At 42.1% G+C, this 17,291-nt stretch overlaps 1 pseudogene; it reads left to right on the top strand.

Moving 5' to 3' along the window:
* The first annotated feature begins 4,045 nt into the window (after positions 1-4,045).
* LOC122120762 lies at positions 4,046-4,667 on the top strand (annotated as a pseudogene).
* Positions 4,668-17,291: the final 12,624 nt, after the last annotated feature.

Genomic DNA, 17,291 nt, shown 5'->3' with positions numbered 1-17,291 from the left:
TGATGGTGTTCTCCTATCCAATCCCATCAGCTTCAGAATTAAGAGATGTATTCTAAAAGCCAATCACAGTGAGATCAGAAAAAGGGACATCTAGGGTCCTCAGGACAACCCCCTCGCCTGAGGTCCTACATCCCTCACCATGGTCCTGAGCAGTCCTGTGTGCAGGCCCTTGAACTCCATAGCACCATGGCTCTGAGCATAACACATGCAGGCCACTAGGCATCACATCATGGCCCATTGTCCTGGAAGACCTGCAAGGATGGAGCACCTGGTCAGAGGGAGTAAGGATGCAGATCTCAAGAGTCATATAGCTCTCTCCTAACTGTACCTTATTCACTCCTGCACAATGCACCCCAGGCTAAGCTCACTCTTGGGACCCTCTTGCCTAGCAGGAGCCTGCTTAACTTTTTCTTCAACAAGTCTTTGCTGTTTTGGGGGTTTGTTTTATGGGGGTTTAGTTTTTTTGCTTTTTGGTAGGTCATGGGGCCTGAACTCTCAGCCTGGGCACTGTCCCTCAGCTCTTCAGCTCAAGGCAGGTGTTCTACCACTTGAGCCACAGCACCACTTCCAGCTTTTTCTGCTTATGTGGTGCGGAGGAATCCAACCCAGGGCCTCATGCATACAAGGCAAGCACTCTACCACTGAGCCACCTTCCCAGACCCTTACATGCATTCTTTTCTTCCTTTTATTTTTTTCGATGGGGAGCATTTGAATTCAGGGCCTTCTATTTCTTGTTGGATTCCTGTCCTTAGCCTTTTTTCCCCCTCTGTTGTTGTTTTTCCAAGATGGACTTGAGCTTATGCCTAAACCTGGACCATGATCCTCTTCTTTGTACTTCTCACTTAGCTGGGATGACAGGCATGCACCATCATGTCTAGCTTTATTACAGAGATGTCTCAAAAACTTCTTGCCCAAGAACTTCTTGTCACTAGAACTTCTTGTGATCTGTCTGCTCTTTCCCTTCTGAGTAGCTGGCATTAAAGACATGTGTCTGGCACTTTCAAGTATTTTCATTGGTGGTAGCATATTTGTTTAAGTATCTTTTACCCATGTGGTGTGAAAAGCCATTGGAAGTGGGTGACTGTTCATTTGACTTGGTCATTTTGATATCCATCACAATTATTATTTTCAAACATAATAACTCAGTATCCTATAAAACATTATAAACTACCATGTAACTTCCAAGTTATGAACTGTTTGCTGATAAATGACTTGCAATACCATTGGATCATACAATAGCTGTAGGTTTTTAATGTCTAAAATTAATATACTCTAGGCTTATTTAACTAATCTAAAGGTAATAGAACTGGTTCATTGGTACCTGGAAACTAAAGTATGGTATTGAATGAACAAAGCATACACATATAATGGAATGTTAATTGGTTTGGAACCATTTATTCAAAACAAATTTATTAAAAAATGGACATATCTGTTATCATGGTTAGTGTGTCTAGGTTTTAATCATAATTTGTCTTCTAAGCACTTAAAGACTAGCAACACAAATCAACCCCTTTCAACATCACTCCTACTTTAATTGACAAAATGAAGAAATCTCTGAAAACAACACGGAAATAATTTCAGGCTTAGACTTCAGCATGAATGGTATCACCGTGCCCTTTCCCTCTAAAACACAGCTATGTTCGTTTTAGAGAGAACATTCTACTCCTAATGACGGTGGGGAAAAATGTAGTTTGTCTCAAAGCTTTTTCTTGTCAGCCAACAGCGTGGACAGAATAGGAATCAGGAGTGGAATACAAAGGGTTTGTGGTCAGATAATCAGATTATTTCTGAGCTTTGTAAACAGACATTTGGTGTTGTAATCTGTAAATGTGGAGAACAGATATTCTGATTTCCAGTGCTTCCTCCTAGAGTTTAAACTTCAAAAGAACAACTTCCAAATTACTTTTAGCTTAGCCTACCCAAATGAGCTGCAGTGCCAACACAGGTGGGCAGCCGGGCACCAGTGGCTCACTCCTGCAATCCCAGCTCCTCAGAAGGCTAAGGTCTGAAGATCATGGTTCAAGCTAGCCTGGGCAGGGAAGTCAATAAGATTCTTGTAAGGTCCACCCTGGGAAGGCAGAGCAGACTCCTCCCTCCTCTTGGTTAAGTCTCCGCCCAATAGCTGTGTCACCCAGGTAACCAACACAGGTGGAGGCAGTCACCTCCTCCCCTTCCTGTGTTCACATACCCAGCCGGTGTGGCCACACCTTCTTCTGCCCTTAGCTTGCCTGTGGTTCAACCCTCTTTTATTCCTGCTGCTTGGGCTTCCAACTTGACCAGAAGCAGCCTGCAAAGAAACCTTTTCTTTGCCTGAATACCACGTGCTACTCTCTTTCCTTGGCTGCCAATTTAATTTACCCAACAAAGCAGAATTCTAGGACTCAAAGCCAGGTCCAGATGCAGTTCTCATGAGCAATGTGTATTTGCATTTCCTCTCTTTGCCCTTTTTGTTAGGGGTAGAGGGAAGAAAATACATTTGCTGCTTTGAAATGTCTATAAATTGTGTTATATAAATTATATAAATGCCTATAAATTCTAGAAATCCCAGAGAATGTTTATTTCCACTTTGATTATAATAAAGCAGTCTTGGACAAATCGAAGTCAACAGCTGTCAGCCAGACTTTCTGCCTTTTTAGGAGAAATTTAAATTCATGCTGATTTAATCTCTGGACATGGAGTGACTCTCTGAGGAAAAAACTAGATCACAAATAGAAATATCAATATATTTGACTGCATGGGAATAAAACAGCTAATATGTTCAAAGCAGAACACAATTAAAGGCACAGTATTTAGCCACAAGTGGGTGCAAAGGATACAGTTTTAATATTTAACAAGGTTATATAATAAAAGAAGAATCACTCAGTAGAAAATGATGGGGAAGTTCAGGAAGCCAGCAGAGGGGCCTGGGTTGAAGTGTGGAGCTCAGCATGTCCTCAGCCCCTCAGTGGGTTCTGAAAATACCACTGTCTTCAAACACCATGAGACCACAGGCTGTCACGCTGCAGGTGAAATGAGCCCATTCTTTTCTTCAACTGGTTGGAATTAGAGTGTGGGAAATACTTTGTTTTAGAATACTGTCCACATAAAATATTTTAAAACAAGTGGGTTTAAAGGGAAAAGCTTCAACTTGACAGAAATCATCTTGTTAGAAAACGTAAGTCATTTCGGGGTGTTTTTTCCTTTTAAAACTTCTATAGACACGTGAACATGCACACACACACACACACACACACACACACAAACACATGTCTACACACTAATTAGCTGCTCTTCAGGGAGATGTTTTCCTTTGTGAATGGAACAAGTTCGGGGAGGACAATAAACTTGCTTTGCTTTTAAAAAAAAAAGAAAGCAAAAATTCTTGCAGCCATCTGCAGAGAATGAGCAATATACTTCTTTAGACTCCACAGATCAATGTAATTACTTCAGAAGACAGATCAATGTGATTCCTTTTGAATGCCTAACTGAAATATCAGCTCTTCCTTCCTGAAGAGCCATTCCCTTTACTTCTCATAAATACAGTTTTCAGATTCTGCAAAGCTGAAACTACTTTTTCAAATGTCCTGTTACACATAGAATTTGAATTTTCTTGGACTGAGAGTAACTTATCAAACATATCTCAGGAGATTCTTTTTTTCCCCGGGTAAAACCTTTAGAACCCTTCAACATACACTGTTTAAGAAGCAGACAAATGCCGGGTGCCAGTGACTCATGTCTATAATCCTAGCTACTCAAGGGGCTGTGAGATCTGAGGATCATGGTTCAAAGCCAGCCCCGGCAGGAAAGTCCTTGAGACTCTTATCTCCAATAAACCACTAGAAAACCGGAAGTGGCGCTGTGGCTCAAGCTGTAGAGCGCTCACCTTGAGCTGAAGAGCTGAGGGACAGTGCCCAGGCCCAGAGTTCAAGCCTCATGACTGACAGGAAAAAGAAAAAAGAAGAAGAAGCAGGCAAAAGAGTCAGAACATTAGGAACTTTCCCATCAGCTGCGTTTTTTTCCTAATAGAAAACAGATCTGGGCTCTCCGCTCCCGCAGCCGCGACATCATGAGCCACGGGAAGAGAACCGACATGCTCCAGGAGATGGCCGCCGCAGCCCTGGGCTTCCTCTCCAGCCTCCTGCGCACCCGCGGCCGCTGAGCGAGCAGAGGCTCATGGTGCTCAGCGGGGCGCTCCAGGAGGCACTAACCGAGCACTACAAACACCACTGGTTTCCAGAAAAGCCAGCCAAGGGCTCAGGCTACCGCTGTATCCGCATCAACCACCAGATGGACCCCATCATCAGCAAGGTGGCCAGCCAGATGGGGCTCAGCCAGCCCCAGCTGCACCAGCTGCTGCCCAGCCAGCTGACCCTGTGGGGGGACCCCTCTGAGGTGTCTTAGCGCATCGGGGAGGATGGCTCCATCCGTGTCCTCTACGAGGAGGCCCCGGTGGCCGCCTCCTACGGGCTGCTCACCTGCAAGAACCAAATGATGCTGGGCAGAAGCCCCTCGAAGAACTACATGATGGCGGTCTCCAGCTAGATGGCCGCGCCGACCCACCCTGGCACGCTACTGTCCTCATGCTGCCGTGACAACAGGCCACCATGCCTCAACCTGGGGAACTGTATTTTTAAATGAAGAGCTATTTATATAGAGATATATATTATTTTTTTTAAGAAAAGAGAGGGGAAAAAAAAGTTGTTTTTTTGTTGTTTTTTTTTTAAGGAAAGAAAAATCCTTCATGGGAGCTGCGTGGAAGTGGCCTCCCCCAGGTGCCTTTGGAGAGAATATTATGTGCTTGGGTCTGTGAGCCAGTAACTACCTAGGGAGTAGTTGGGAGTTGGCCTAGCAAAATTGAGGGGTGAAGCCTAGCTGACACCCCAGGAGGTTGGGAGAGGAAGCAAGCAAGGTTAGCAACTGTGATTGAGAGGTCAGGCTCAGCCTTGGGATGGGGGGGCAGGTAGGTAGGGGGGGAGGGGGAGAGGAGTTCATTCTCTCTCCCAACCAGGACATCTGCAATGCCTGGATCCCCTCTTACTCAGGGCCTTCAAGCCATTAAAAGCCTGGACTTAATATAATACTATGTTGCCCAATCTCTTTTTTTCTGATGGTGTAGATCCTGGGCAGAGTGATAGGACTGTCCCCTATTCCTTTCTGTCCTAAGCAGCTTGTCTTGAAATCATGTCTCATGTCTCATTCTACCCTCAGGTGACTGTAGAGGTTGCTTCCCAGCCAGGAATCTAAAGCTTTTTGAGTGGGAAAATCGTGTGTAAGGCAGTGATGGGAGATCTTTAGGATAGAGGGCAATTCTACACAAAATCTTTTGCTTTGTGATGCGCTGCTTTGTGTGTGTGTATGGTGAATAATTTTGGGGGTGATTTACAATGGAATTTTTGGGACCCAAATCCATTGAGGATTTTTTTTTGGCCAAATCCTTTTTTGGGGGAACCACACGAGAGTCCTGATGCTGCTATGTTACTCCTTTGAGAGGTGGCTCACAAGCTACCTGGGACTCCGGGTCCTTCGTTACTGCCTTGATTGCAAGAGCACAACACTCCCCTAGCCCTCCTCACCTCTTGTCTCTCATCTGCTTGAGTCACCAAGCTACCCTGCTTTTCAGGCCAAGAGTTCTCAACCACTGTGCAATATGTCCCTGGGGTTCCAGGAGGCTCTGGGGAACTGGCTCCCAGCACCTCCACATCACCCAGTGGGTTTGGGGAACCTACACTTTGCTCTCATGGAGGATTCTGGCTGGCCTGGGAGAGTCGCAGGCCTTCCTGGGCTGCAGGAAGAGAGCCTCGTGCTAGGCAGGTCTGCCTGGTGTTCTTGCAGGGCTGACACTAAAAAGCCAAACCTTGGGCACTGTGTTCTCTCACTGGTGCTCAGAGCACCTGCGGGAGAGGTGGCTGTCTCCCTCAGTAAAATCCAAATTTGTCTATAGACTTGTGCAATATTTACTGTTGTGGTGGGAAGAAATCCTTGCCCTTTGAGTTCTCAGTGACCTTGATGAGGGGTCTTCGAAGAAAGCCTCAAGTCCCCCAAACCAAAATTGCCTTTAAAAGACAGCTAGAGCATCTAGTCGCCCTGGCTTCCCCCTTTCTGCTGCCTGCCCCTCAGCGAAGATTCCCCACGCCATTCCTCTACCCCACCACCAGCTCCCTTTTCCAATCAATGTTGTCTCAAAGGTGCTATTTACCAAACTCCCCCTCTTCCTTCAGGCCCTTCCACTCTCCCGCAATCCTCTGCCATTGTAGACCCTGCTTGTAGTACCTTTATTGCTTTAACATTAACTCTAACTCTGGGCCCACAGATCCAAAAGCTGTTTGCTGGCCTGTGGGTTGAAACAAAGCTGTGAAATGTGCAAACTGTGTTGTCACAACTGTCTGCAGACAGGTTCCTGCCTTTTTTGAAGCAGCCTCATGGTCTCACGCTTAATCTTTTCTTGATTCTATTCTTATTGATGTTCACTTTAAAACCAACAACCCCTTCCCCCAGAGCTGGACTGTTGAGCAGACCTGCCTCCTGTTAACTAAAATAATAGTAGTACATTTGTAAGCTATTCTGACAGAAAAGAAAAAAGGTTACTAATTGTATGATAGTGTTTTTATATGGGAAAAAGATGTACAGCTTTAATGACAAATGTACTTTTTCTTTTTTTACTTTAATAAAAACAGTAGCAGATGAAAAAAAGAAAAAAAGAAAACAGATCAGGAAGGGATGGGAAGGGGAAACAAAGGAGGAGGCAACAATGCTTGATAAGAAATGTACTCAGAAGAGTTCCGGGAAGATGGCGGAGGAGAAGCTGGAATCTGAACAAGCTCTTGCATAGAAAACAGTTTCAGAGTTCCAGTGAACAGTCCCAAGCCAGAGAATCACACCAAGTGTGCCATCACAGGACAGAGAGTTAGTCAAGAGAGGGGAAGCCAAGCAGACACATCTGAGCAGCTGCCGCTGCGGCGGCAGGGTCGCAGCGGCGACCACCGCCGCGGAGGCATACCTGAGACGCAGTCCGGGACGAAGGAGCCAGACGCAGCAGACGAGCAGATTCTACTCAACACCAGCAAGAACCGACAAGGAGCGGACAACTTCATCCTGCACTTTGCAGACCAGTGACGACCCGGGATCCAAGACTCCGCGTGAGTAGAAGCCCCACTTCCTCACTCCTCTGGGAGCAGAGGAGGGAAGGCCACCCCTCCTCCCCCAGCACCGGTGATCTCCATCTTGGATACCGACAAAGCTCGGAGGAGCGGCTAGCTCCAGCTCAGGCCTTGGAATAAAACGAGTCATTTAGCAGGTCACAAGAACTTAACGGCGAAGTGGCCTCACAGACTCAGTTCCATCCAGGGAAAAGTCACCCAGCTCAGGCGCCAGCCATTGGAGTGGCTCTCCTCACCGGGTAACCAGAGCCAGAGGCTGCCCCGCCCTCTAGCAGCCACCACAATCAATTGAAAAACAGAAACCCTGAGAATGGCTCCAGGCTGGGTGCTGTGAGGTTTTTTTCACAAAATAGCCCCAGGGAAAAGCTACTGTTCTTTGAAAGGCCTCAACTCTACCCAGAACCTAGCCTCATCACTGCATCCCCCTCTTTGGTGATTCTCAAAGCAGATCACCCTCCCAGTAAACTAACCTGGGAGGGGGATCTCAAAAACTTGGGTAAAGCAGAGCATTTTTCTGCTTGTTCCAACAAACTGACTTAAGAAACCAATCAAGCCACAGGACCTCAAGCTGACCAGAGACTCCAACCAGACTCTGGTTACAGACAAAAGGGAGATACAGGACTCTTCCCACCCCTCCCCCAAAAAAAAAAAAAAAAAAAAATCAAAGAACTTTTTTTTTTCTTCTTCTTCTTTTCTTTTTTTTTCTTTTCCTTGTTTTGTTATTTTTTTTCATTTTTTGTTACCTTATATATATATAAAATTTTTTTTTGCTTTTCTAAAACTTTTATTAATCTTTAAGTTTTGCCTCTTCTGAAAAAATAATTGTTTTCCATTTACTTTTTTTTTTTTTTCTCCTCTTATAATTTTTATTTTAGGAATACGTGAATGTGTGTTTTCCTTTCTTTTCTTGTCTTCTTTCTCTTTTTCTTTCATTCTTAATTATCTTTTTGGTTTTTTTTCTAGCTCTACTGAACTTCTGATCTTTTCTTCTCATTTTCCTATCCTTTCCATCTTTTCCTCTTTGTTCATCTGTATGTGACTTAACTCTTGTCCTGCACATCCTCAGATAAACCCGTAGTTAACCAGTAGACCCTATCCCCCATTGTGTACACACTTAATCCACAAACTTATTACTCAATTCAAAACCTCTGAGACTTAAATTCATTAATAGCAGTACTACCTCTTTATACCTATATAATATTTTAAGCATTTTTTTAAAGTTTTTCTCATCTCCTCTATGTCCCTCCCTTTCTCTCAACATATTCATATTCCTCTATAAATAGATGGTCTTTTAATCTCTAAAATAACATTAATTTTTACGTTTCTATTTTATTTTCTGGTCTCTTTTCATTCCCCTTTCCCTTTCTTCTTTTTCTCTCTCTCTCTACTTACATCCTACCCAACCTATTTCCTGCATTGTGATTAGGACATAGTTAACTCTCCCAGTGCCTCCCCACACCAATCTATTCCTATTTTTTACCCACATCTCTCCCTAACCCTAATAATTTCTGGTTTTCCAAATTCTTCTCTGCGGTTCGAAGTCCTTTAACATATAGTTGTTTGATGTCGAATAGATGTATCTGTTGAACTAGATTGTATCTGTAGACTATTGACTGTACAAATGCAAACTTTGGTTGATGGTTGCCTTAAGATAGTGTTCTAGCACAAAACTGGTGCTATCTTCATCTCAAATGGGCAGAGTAAGCCGGAAAAACACAAGAAAAATGGCAAATTCGGGTATCTCAATTCCCAATCCTGATAATCAGGGGTTAGAACAGATAATGAATAATCCAGAGGAGAGTTCCCAAACAGCTCTACAAACACTGCTGGCAAACATGATAAATGAAAAGTTTGACAACGTACAAAGGACTCTGTATGAGCGTGATAGGGAGAGAGAGGAGGCATCCCAGAAGTTTATACAGGAATATCATAAGCGTGAGGAAGCTACTCAAAAACTGATACAGGATTTGCGTGAACAACTTGAGAATACTCAAAGAGAAAGAGAGGAATGGCGTGAGCAGGCTGAGAACACTCAAAGAGATCTGCAAGAATCCCACGAACGGGAGGAAGCTAATCAAAGAGTAATACAGGAATTGAGAGACCAGGTAGAGAACACACAAAGATCACTAAAGGCATTCATGGAATCCATTAACAAAGAGCTGAAGGAAGTCAGGGAAACCACAAAGGGAATGCTGAATGGAACCCAACAGAAGGAATGGGAGCCCAAAGAAACCATAACCAATCAACTAAGTGATTTGAGGACAAACACTGAACACCAAATTAAGGAAGTAAAGAAATTCATACAAGACCTAAAACAGAGCTTCAACAAAGAACTTGAAGCCATCAAAGCTGACCAACTAGAAGGAAAAGAGATAAAAAACAAAGTAGAGAGTCTTGACAGCAGGTTAGACCATGCAGAAGATCGAATCTCAGGGATTGAAGACAGCCTAGATATTATAGAGAAAGAACATACAACCATCCAAGACAAGTCCAAGAAATATGATAGATCTATCCAACACCTGGAAGACACCATCAGAAGGCCGAATCTAAGGATAATGGGTGTAGAGGAGCACCTAGAAACAGAAGTTAATGGTCTAGGAAATCTGTTTAACAGGATCCTAGCAGAGAACTTCCCAAACATGCAAAAAGATAGGCCTGTCCAGATACAAGAAGCCTTTAGAACCCCAAATAGACCAGACCAGAATAGGACATCCCACCGTCACATTATAATCCACACAGGATCAACTCAGAACAAGGAAAAGATCCTTAAAGCTGTCAGAGAGAAAAGGGTAATCACTTATAAAGGGAAACCAATTAGAATCACCTCAGATTTCTCAGCAGAGACAATCAAAGCAAGAAGAGCCTGGAATGATGTATGCCATGCCCTAAAAACAAACAACTATCAACCAAGAATACTGTACCCAGCTAAACTCTCCTCCATAACTGAAGGCCAAATAAAAACCTTCCATAGCAAAGAAAAATTGAAACAATACATCTCCACCAAACCAGCCCTACAAAAGATCCTTAAAGATGTCCTACACATAGAAAACCAACAAGACCGCAATAAAGGCCAAGAAACTGCGCCCAAACTGAGAATCCAAGAACCATAGGAAGAACCCAGTTTTCGCAGCCCCCAAGAAGGTAGATAACATGGCAGGAACTCCCAAATACCTCTCAGTCCTATCTCTTAATGTTAACGGACTGAACTCTCCAATTAAGCGACATAGACTGTCTAGTTGGATTAAAAAACAAGACCCTTCTATCTGCTGCCTACAGGAGTCACATCTTGCCCGTAAAAACAAACACATTTTCAATGTTAAAGGCTGGAACAAAATCTACCAAGCAAACGGACCGCATAAACAGGCGGGAGTTGCAATCCTAATATCAGATAAAATAGACTTCAAATTAAAATTCGTGAAAAGAGATAAAGAAGGTCGCTACATACTAATTAAAGGATCTCTCCTTCAGGAGGATATTACAATTCTAAATATCTATTCGCCAAACAATGGAGCACCCAAATTTATCAAAGAAACACTACTTTCCCTCAAATCCCATATAGATCCAAAAACATTAATTGTTGGGGATTTTAACACACCACTCTCCCCACTAGATAGATCAACTCGGCAAAAACTCAACAGAGAAACCGCAGATCTAAACAGCTGCATAGATCAACTAGACTTAACAGACATTTACCGAACATTTCACCCAGCAGCATCAGAATACACGTTTTTCTCAGCAGCACATGGAACGTTTTCTAAAATAGACCACATTTTAGGCCACAAAGCAAACTTGTCTAAATTCAGAAACATTGAAGTTATACCTTGCATTCTCTCTGACCACAAGGGAATAAAGTTAGAACTCAACACCAAAAGCCACCAAAGAAAGTCCGGTATCACATGGAGGCTGAACAACACACTGCTGAATCATGAGTGGGTCATGGAAGAGATTAGAAAGGAAATTCAAATGTTCATGCTATTCAACAAAAATGAACACACAAAATACCAGCTCCTCTGGGACACAGCAAAGGCAGTACTCAGAGGCAAGTTTATAGCTCTGAGCTCCTACATCTGAAACCAACAATTTAATGACACATCTAAACCTCCTTGAAAAAGAGCAGCAAGATAAACCCCAATCCAGTAGACGGAAAGAAATAATCAAAATTAAATCAGAATTAAATGAATTAGAATCCAAAAAAACTATAGAAAGAATCAACAAAACAAAGAGTTGGTTCTTCGAAAAACTTAACAAAATTGACAGACCCTTAGCAAATCTTATCAGAAAAAGAAGAGAACACACCCAAATCAATAAACTCAGAGATGAGAATGGAAACATCACCACGGAAACAAGCAAGATTCAGAACATTATAAGGGAATACTTCTCAAAACTTTATGCTAATAAGTTTGAGAACTTGACAGAAATGGACCTCTTCCTAGCAAATATTGACATGCCAAAACTAAACCAAGATGAGGCAAACTATCTCAACAGGACCATATCAAGCATTGAAATAGAAACAGCAATAAGAGACCTCCCAGCTAAGAAAAGTCCAGGACCAGATGGCTTCACAGCGGAATTTTACAAGGCCTTCAAAGCAGAGCTCACACCAATTCTCCTCCAACTCTTCAATGAAATTGAAAGAGAAAGCTCTCTACCGAACACATTCTATGAAGCCATCATAACCCTCATCCCAAAACCAGGCAGGGACTCATCAAAGAAAGAGAACTATAGACCCATTTCTTTGATGAACATTGATGCAAAACTTCTCAACAAAATTTTGGCCAACCGACTTCAACAATTCATCCAAAAAATCATACACCACGATCAAACAGGATTCATTTCAGGGATGCAAAGCTGGTTCAATATACGCAAATCAATTAATATTATTCATCACATCAACAGGAGCAAGAATAAGAACCACATGGTTATCTCAATAGACGCAGAAAAAGCATTCGACAAGATCCAACACCCCTTTATGATGAAGGTTTTGGAAAAATTAGGAATCCATGGAACATTCCTCAATACAATAAAGGCTGTATATGACAAACCTACAGCCAGCATTATACTCAATGGTGAAAAACTAAAGCCATTTCCTCTTAACTCAGGGACAAGACAAGGATGCCCACTCTCTCCACTTCTCTTCAATCTAGTATTAGAATGCCTAGCTACAGCAATAAGACAAGATGCAGACATAAAGGGGATCCAAATAGGGAAAGAAGAAATAAAACTCTCCCTCTTTGCAGATGACATGATCTTGTATTTAAAGAATCCCATAGACTCCACTCCCAAATTACTCAAGCTGATTCAAAACTTTGGCAAAGTAGCAGGTTATAAAATTAACCCCCAAAAATCAATGGCTTTTCTGTATGCCAACAATGAGAAAAGTGTGGCTGAAGTTAGGAAAGCAACTCCATTTGTAATAGCCCCACAAAAAATAAAATACCTAGGAATTAACTTAACTAAAGAAGTGAAGGACCTTTATGATGAAAACTTTAAAATCTTGAAAAAGGAAATCAACACAGAACTTAAAAAATGGCAAAACCTCCCATGCTCCTGGATTGGAAAGATTAACATCGTGAAAATGGCAATACTTCCCAAGGCTATCTACAAATTCAACGCAATACCTATCAAAATTCCACCCTCATTCTTCAAGGAAATAGAAGAGGCAATCCAAAAATTCATATGGAACAATAAAAGACCCCGAATAGCAAAAACGCTCCTCAACGGAAAGAACACTGCTGGAGGAATATCAATACCAAATTTCAAACTCTACTATAAAGCCATAGTAATCAAAACAGCTTGGTATTGGCATAAGAACAGACCTCAGGACCAATGGAATAGAATTGAAAACCCAGAAATGAACCTACAGACCTATAGCCATCTAATCTTTGATAAGGGAGCTAAAACAATAGAATGGAAGACAGACAGCCTCTTCAGTAAATGGTGCTGGCAAAACTGGTTAACTACATGTAGAAAACTAAAGCTAGATCCTTATATATCACCCTGCACCAGAATCAACTCCAAATGGATCAAAGACCTTGAACTCAAAGCAGACACTCTGAAAACATTACAGGATGGAATAGGAGAAACCCTGGGTCTCCTTGGCTCAGGCCGAAATTTTCTGAATAGAGACCCGGAAACACAACAAATCAAAGAAAGGCTGGACAAATGGGATTGTATAAGGTTGCAGAGCTTCTGCAGGGCAAATGACATAGCTAGCAAGATCAATAGAAAGCCCACGGACTGGGAGAAGATCTTTACTAGCCATACAAAGGACAAGGGTCTCATATCTAAAATATACTTGGAACTCAAAAAATTAAACCACCCAACAACAAATCCTCAAAGAAACAACTGCCCAATAAGTAAGTGGGCGAAAGACTTAAAGAGAAGCTTCTCTGAAGAAGAAAGAAGGATGGCCAATAGACACATGAAGAAATGTTCAACATCCCTAGCCATAAAAGAAATGCAAATCAAAACAACATTGAGATATCACCTCACTCCAGTTAGAACAGCAAAAATCAAGAACTCTAACAACAACAGATGCTGGAGGGGATGTGGACAGAAAGGAACCTTACTTCATTGTTGGTGGGAATGTAAACTTGTTCAACCACTTTGGAAAGCAGTATGGAGGTTCCTCAAAAGACTCCACATAGAGCTCCCCAATGACCCAGCAATCCCACTTTTGGGCATTTACCCAAATGATCACAAACAAGGCCACACTAAAGCTACCTGTACAACTATGTTTATTGCAGCATTATTTACCATAGCTAAGACATGGAACCAACCCAGATGCCCCTCAGTAGATGAATGGATCAAGAAAATGTGGTATATATACACAATGGAATTCTATGCCTCCATCAGAAAGAATGACATTGCCCCATTTGTTAGGAAATGGAAAGGCTTGGAAAAAATTATATTAAGTGAAGTAAGCCAGGCCCAAAGAAACATAGGTCCCATGGTTTCCCTTATTTGCAATATCTAGTATAGGTATGAGTCAAGCGGAAAAAGTCAGATAATGTGATGTTAGGAAAATGAACCCTTTAATATGTATTTTAATGTTTTTGTTTCTTTCATGCATGTATTTCTAACGCATTTATAAGATTATTTCTTTGTTGCTTTGTATGTCCCTCCCCCACAGTGTAACCCCCGCTTTCACTATATTTGATGTTAGTATAACCTGTGGAGGAGATGGGGACAAACAAGTCGTTTAAGGATTCAGGTGGACCTGTTGCAACAATGAGAAGTACAAAATGTCATGTCAAAACCAGCTTTACAATGTCGGTGGGGGGGGGGGGGTATGATTGGGTGGGAGGGAGGGGGGAGGCTGGGAAGGGAGGTGAAGGGTAAACAAAGGAGGAGGCTGCAATGCTTGGTAAGAAATGTATGCATTATCCTGCCCATGTAATTGTAACCCCTCTGTACAGTATGTTCTCAAATAAAATAAAATAAAATTTAAAAAAAAAAAAAAAAAAAAGAAATGTACTCATTATCTTGCCCATGTAATTGTATCCCCTCCGTATGGTATTTTTACAATAAAAAAAGAAAAGAAAAGAAAAAAGAAAACAAATCAGACCCATTGCTACTATTCTGATAGAGTGAGTGTGTCCTTAAACTTGCATTCTTGAAACTTGGTCACTCTGGGTACTGAATGACTCACTTTTGTAGAAGTCCTGACTGTTTCTCAGTCTTCTTTCTTCTCTCAGTATCTCCTGCTTTCTTCTTCATCAAGGACACTGGAATCCTGATATAAAATAGTTACCATGCTGGGCGTCAGTGGCTCACACCTGTAATCCTAGCTACTCAGGAGGTTGAGATCAAAGCCAGCCATAGCAGGAAAGTCCATGAGACTCACTCATCTCTCTAATAAACCACCAGAAAACCAGAAGTGGTCCTGTGGCTCAAGTGATAGAGTGCTAGCCTTAATCTGAAGAGCTGAGGGACAGTGCCCTGGCCCAGAATTCAAATCCCATGACTGACAAAAACAAAAAGTTTAAATTCATGCTGGACTGTAAAAATTAATGCAGGCCTCCCTCTGGTGAGCGGAACAGGAGTAGAGGTGGTGGTGGTTTTGATGGATTGCTTTATTCTTTCCTTCCTTCCTTCCTTCCTTCCTTTCTTTCTTTCTTTTTTCTTTCTTTCTTTCTTTCTCTCTTTCCTTCCTTCTTTCTTTCTTTCTTTCTTTTTTTTTTTTTTTTTGCCAGTTCTGGGGCTTGAATTCAGGGCCTGAGTTTCTTTTGCTCTACCACTTGAGCCACAGTACCACTTCTGACTTTTTCTGTTTACCTGGTTCTGAGGAATGGAACCCAGGGCTTCATGCATGCTAGGCGAGCACTCTATCACTAAGCTACATTCCCAGCCCCTGGATTGCTTTCTTGTACTTGACAATACCACTTAGCATTAAGGTACATATTTGCAGGTTCTTTGGAGAGCACGATCATTTAATTGCTTCTACAATTCTACAGAGATTGGGCGATTGAGATGTTCCTGTTCAACATTTAGACTGTCATCTCTGGCACTTTTAAATCCTTAGCACTTAGCAGAAATATATTTAATCAAATACTTAAAGTTAGGCATTGTGGTTGGAACAAATTTTTGTTTAGGGTAAAAGTACTTAAATATTTGGGCTTATGTCTTATCGTGTGTGTGTTTTTGTTTAGTTTTGGTTTTCCTTTTTTTTTGAGGGGGGGTTGTGGGGCTTGAACTCTGGGCCTGGGCTCTGTCTGTGAGCTCTCAAGACAAGCTCTCAACCACTTGAGTCACAGTGCTACTTCCTGTTTTCTGGTGGTTAATTAGAGATAGGAATCTCATGGACTTTCCTGCCAGGGCTGGCTTTGATCTCAACCTACTGAGTAGGTTGTATTACAGGCATGAGGCACTGGCCCTCAGCTATTTTTCAGCGTTTTTAATAATATATATGTAATGATTTAAAAAAATCTTACTATGGACACCACTGTACAGTTATTATATTCAACACAGCTACAATATTGTGTATGACAGCTATGAGCTGGGAGTGTTTTGAATGTTACTTTTTCCAATTAGTTTGGTTTCTGTCTTAGGATCTATATTTAGAATGTGGTTCTTGGAAAGGGCACATGGTTTTCCTGATCTGTGGATGCTAAAGCCAAAAGCAAGAAGATATGCCAAAGTAAACAGCACTCGAGAAACAAAGGACAGCCACTCATTTTGTCATATCATTACCAAATGACTCCATGTTCTTGACCATATATATGGTAATATATGCACACAATGGAGGGAAGCCAGGAGGAGGACACAGAATAAGTGGGAAACGGAACAACACACAACAAAGGGGCCCAGCAGCTGCACTGGACATAGAAGAAAAAGAACTAAGCAACCCAAAGACAGCGATGGGAAAGGAGGAATGAGAGGGAAAGAGGGAACAGCCTACACTAAGCAAAAGGAGAGAAATGTAAACATCACCTGATGTGGAAAACATAATTTGTATTGTCAAAGGTCATAGAATTCACAGGCTGTATAGGCCATGATAATGACAATGTGCCTTGTGAAGGTTAAAATGTGTTTGTGAAATTTATGTCATCACCTAATCTCAATTTTGTAAGGTCCACCCTGGGAAGGCGGAGCCGACTCTTCCCTCCTCTTGGTTAAGTCTCTGCCCAGTACCTGCATCACCTAGGTAACCAACATACTTGGTGGTAGTTACCTTCCACCCTCCCTGAGGTCACATCTGCATCCAGTGTGGCCACACCTTCTTTCAATCCTGGCCTTGATAAACCTGGCCTGCCTTTGGTGTGGTTCTACCCTTTTTATTCTTGCTGTGTGGGTTTCCAACTTGACCAGAGGCGGCCTGCAAATAAACCTTTCCTTTGCCTGAATACCACATGCTGCTCTCTTTCCTTGGCTGCTAATTTAATTTACCTAACTTTTTTTTTTTTTTAAGTATGAGAAGGGTTGGGTTAGGAGTGCTGGGTGACAATGTTGTCAGACACCTTGTATTCAAATACTGTTTTGTAGAATGGGAACTTCTTTGTACAACTTCTTAAAGATAATAATTAAAAAAAAAAGGAATGTGGTTCTTGGGTCAGTCAGCTTCCTGTTTCTAGGATCATATACCTGAGGCAGTTTAAGGAGAAGAACTTTGTTTTGCCTCACAGTACTAGAGGCTAAGGTCTACCATTGAGTAGC

The sequence above is a fragment of the Dipodomys spectabilis genome, unplaced genomic scaffold, assembly GCF_019054845.1.
Source record: "Dipodomys spectabilis isolate Male_0828 unplaced genomic scaffold, ASM1905484v1 ptg000178l, whole genome shotgun sequence".
Classification (NCBI taxonomy): Eukaryota; Metazoa; Chordata; class Mammalia; order Rodentia; family Heteromyidae; genus Dipodomys; species Dipodomys spectabilis.
The sequence above is the reverse complement of the archived record's forward strand: the minus strand, read 5'-3'. Positions and strand labels throughout refer to the sequence as shown.